Below are 4919 nucleotides of genomic sequence, written 5' to 3' on the forward strand. Positions count from 1 at the left end.
CTCTTATGAGTTGCCAACTCATTCAATGGGCCTGACACTAGTTAACTTCTGTTTGTGGGACTGTCTGAAATTGTACATATATCATGCGGACTCAAAGATACAATATTCTGGGAAGTGGCTAGCATACCAAATAAGATTTCTAAACTTAATATGATGTTCATTGTTACCTTAATGCAGTGCATTCTGGGTGCTAGGACAGCACATTTTTAACAGTTGTTATTATTGATCAGACATTATGTGGTGCTCTTAATGGCATCATATGACAACTTTGGCCTTTATATCCACATAATATCCTTTATACCCTGTGAAGTTTAACCTTCTTGTGCCATATTGGTTTTGAGATATGACATAATTACTGCAAAAAACTCTTTATAATCATAATTTCTTTTTACGTATTTTGCAATTGGTTTATTATAATGTGAGAAAATATATTGGATTGTAGTGTTAAGTGCATTCTAAAATACTATAAATTCTATCAAAAGAAAACATTATGTGGTTTGATTATCTGATATCAGTAAAGAATGATGAACTTTTGGCAACTTACGCATACTAATAAATCTAAATTTATGTTACTTTCCAATTGAGATAAGTCCATTTGTTTCTTTGGCAATATTGTAGGTACTTTGAAAATACATTGCTGATATAATGTTGCTTGTCATATATAGTTATAATAAATGAAACTTGATACCTTCCTGATTCAGACATTGCTGTCAGAAATATTTTAAAGTTGGAGAGAAAAATTGGATGTCCTGTTTTTATTGATGGTAGATAACAGAGTTGGAAAGGTTTATAACTTTTTTTCCAATTTTTATAGGTACAGCAATATATTCAAATGCTGGTATTTTAAGTTGGCATTTAGTTTCATCAGCATAAGAGGCCTTAAAGTCTTCACATGTGTATAAACAATGTGTGTGTGTTTTCTTATAGCAAAGCCACCTTGAGCTATCTGCTGATGTAAATCCATAGACTTACCATTGTATTAGTGGGGTGTGTGGAAAATGATCCTTAAAGAATGACAGTATGAACATTAGTGGATTCTAATGGTCAGAAGTATAGGTTGGTTGGCTTCACCTAACCTGAGCCAGCTTCTGCATAGGAACAAGTTTTGTAATCTTGATTTCAATTTTTTTTTTATTGGAACTGAGTACTGTTTACGTGTAGATGGTATTGGAGTGTTTGGATTTTGGCTGAAGGCTAAGCATGTTTGCCATTATCAAAGGAATGACAACAAAGAACAGCACAGCTGATAAGGTGTTGGTCAACAAAGTGAAGCCAGTGGACTGAGAAAGTTCACAGACACTGGGCATGTACATTCTATGGATGATTCGAGTACATGTGAACCTACATACTAGTATCACTTGACAGTAGTAGTCTGTTGATTATTCCACTCCGAAAGATAGATTTTGAGGAGGTAATAGTTATAACCTGGCAGTTATAACTTTTCAACCTACACTAGACTGACCATCTGATTAATAGGTATTCACCCAATTTTGTATTTTTAATCTGTTCTTTACTGTTTAAGATCAAATATTTGACCATTTTGGCTGTCATGTTCTCAAACTAGTCAGTGAAGTGAAGTTCCTAGTGTGCTGAAGCTTTATAGTATTATAAAACTATTATATTTGTTTGGCAAATAACAGTGGACATCCAGCACTTTCTTTTTGGTAATGAACTAGATTTTCATATTGACCCAAAGACACGTGGATCCAGCCTGACATTCCACCAAGTAAAATCTGTGCTAAAAGATGCATTGCCAGGTCATTCATTGGACATTTGGGACTTAACTGATTCTGAAGTCTGGGGACCAAGCAGACCTAAGAGCCTTACACCTTATTGGACAGAGTGGCAGAATCCACTAATGATTAGCTAAGCACCACCTTTGTACCAGTGGTGCAGACATGGCAGTCAGCTTCCAAAACATTGTTATCAAGAAAGATGAATGGTAGGCCCTTCAGTATCAAGAACCCTCTCCCAAGTGTATTATCATAATGTGTCTATAAACAATGATCCACAAGTAGTGTACGTGCATTGGTCTGTGCAAAATATCACTATACCTCTAAGCCAGAGAAGCCCTGTGAGAGTTGAGGTTGTCCTAAAGGACAGCTGAATGTTGGGTGGCAGAGAAACACGTCTTCCAGAACTCAGTACCACAAATAACAAATACCACATCTTTGGAATCATTGTTGCTAGTAGCCAACAAACTGTGAGGATCTTATTGTCAGTAGTGTCATCAATAACAACAGAGGGATAAACAAAGGGATCACTGGACTACTGGCAGTGTTAAATATGAGGCCAGTGACCAAGAGGTTCTGAAGATTGCATCAATTGCAGATGATGGTTGACTTATAAATGAAACCATCAACATTCATTGCCATGGTCCTGACAATGATGCAAGTTCAATTTTTTTAAAGTATGCACATCAGGAAATATCCACAAAAGCTTGAACCATGTATAACTGCAAATATCTACTGCAGTAACACCACCAGCTGCTGACAGAGCTGGATTAAGCCAGCCAAACTTTAGACTGAGCTAGAGAAATAATAAGAGGCACCACAGCAGCGAAGTGGTGATCCTGCCACTATAGAGGGTGTGATGTTGGATATGAAGTGTGAGTGATGAAAGTTAGACCTCATTTCTGCTGCTTAGGTTAGTATAAATTTTGCCCATGTGCAGGAGGTGGACAAAAAAAAGTTGCCTTTTAATTTGTTATATCTTTTATTAGATAACAGAAAAAATATCTAAAACGTACGTTTTAGGACACAGTTGATGAGATCTGTTCAAATATGATCTTAAATCCTAATTTTAACAATTGTAAGCAACTAGAATAAGAATATCTAAGAAACTGTAGCAGGGTGCACATCACTTCTTATGATAAAATGTCACAAAAATCATAAAAAAAGTTCAGGTATTTACAAAAGCCATGTAAAATTAGATTTGATATCATATTTGAAAAAATAGCACATTCTAGAAACATAGTTTTACAAATGTTTCTATTATTTATTAAAAGACATAACAAATTAACATTTTAAAAAGGGGCAACTTCTTTTGTTCACTCCCTGTATGTGTATATATATATATATATTTAATTGAGTGATATATAAGCATTGTGGTATTTTCTTTTTATTATTTGCTTTTTCTCTTCTGATATATTGTTTTTGGTATTTAAGAATGAGTAATTGATTAAAGTATACATAATTTGCAGTGGCTGGCTAGTGGGTTTGATTTATTTGGTTTTATAATGTAAACATACCAATTTCAGTACATATGTCCCTACATTTGTTTTATTATAATCATTATGTTAGTACTGAATTTCTTCAAAAGATTAATTTGTTTAGTATGTATTATTAAGTGTTATTTTATATATACTTTTAAATTTTTTTAGAAGTAATTTTATTTAATGTATAAAGGCTTAATTTTTGATCTAATGCTGATTTGTTCTTCATTTGTCATAGAGCAAAAGAAGTTATTAATTTATCTATCTTTATTTCATTTAAAGAATAGCTTCCTCTTATGTCATGAGTTGTTATTCAAGGGTTATTTTGCATTTCATTGTTTGCAGTTTTATGTATTATTCTTAAACATTATTTTCATTGTAACTATACATTAAATGTATATTATTTAAATCATTTTGTATTGAGATTGAAATTTGTATTTTCTGCTATGTTGGAAATTTATTTTTTGTATAATCATTATGGAAGGGTTTTTCTTTATTGCATTTCTTTGTTAAAGTTTCTAAAGTGTTCATTATAGGGTTTATATAGTTGTTCTGTACTTTGGTGGTAAATTTCTGTGTTTGTAAGGCGTGTTAATAAAATTATGATATTGAATTCTTTTTATGGAGAATTTTTAAAATTAGGATGGTGTATTGAGTTCTTTGTCTAAGGGTTGTGCTGTCTTTGTCATAAGTGTTCACAAGAATGGTAAAACTTAACACACTGTGTAACCATGGTTCAACTTTGAATTTTATTTTTTGAAAGTTAAAATTATCTACTAGTTTGAAGACAAGCCTGAATTAGGGAGAGAAAAATATTGTGTACAAATAAATACATGTAATTTAAAACAACAAGGAATATGCCAGTATGTTGAGACTGTCCTATCCACTGTACTAAACCCTAAAATAATAACAAAACACTCAAAGCCATCCCTTATTATTTAGATATGTAATGTGTCTTCCCTTTAACTTCCTCAGATTAACTGCATGTACTACATCTGAAAGCAATCCTTTTGAGGAGGTCAGCTACCCTGTTAGAAATATAAAGTTTGCTTAGTTAAAGACAACTGTTACGTTTATAATTTCCTTAACAGTCTTAAACACCTCAATCAGTATTTGACATAGTATGTTTTTGAATTTATAATTTGTTCTGTGTGTGTGTGTGTTCATATATATATACAGGTAGGTAATTTGATGTTGTTTAAGTTATCTTTCTCCCCACCATTGTATTGAGCTCACACCTATTCTGCTCATGGTGTAATGGGCCTCTTGATGAATCTGATGTTGCCTGTAAATTGAAATATTGAGTTTAAACAGTCTGGTAGATAGTTTAAGCTCAATAAAATGATGATACTTATTTTTGTAGAAGAGACTGTTTATTGTTCCTTGGGCAAGTATACACACACAATGTTTGTGTTAGTGAATTAAAAGGATTGTTTGTTTGTAGTTATTTTGAACCCAGTCTTTTTTCTTTCATGAACTCAGTTACTAAGAGATTCTGTACTACTTCATTATATAAATATCTCATAGAATTTTCTATTATAAAGTTTCTGTATCCAATTTTTCTGATACTAATGCAGCTCTACTTGAACATAGTATATTATTAAAGATTCCACATAACTCACTGCATTAGCCTAAATTACACTCTAATAAAGATCTTATTATTAAGTACTGTATGGAAATCAGTTTTATCGGTTGGAAGTTGTAA

The sequence above is a fragment of the Tachypleus tridentatus genome, chromosome 8 (assembly GCF_004210375.1).
Source record: "Tachypleus tridentatus isolate NWPU-2018 chromosome 8, ASM421037v1, whole genome shotgun sequence".
Taxonomy (NCBI): Eukaryota; Metazoa; Arthropoda; class Merostomata; order Xiphosura; family Limulidae; genus Tachypleus; species Tachypleus tridentatus.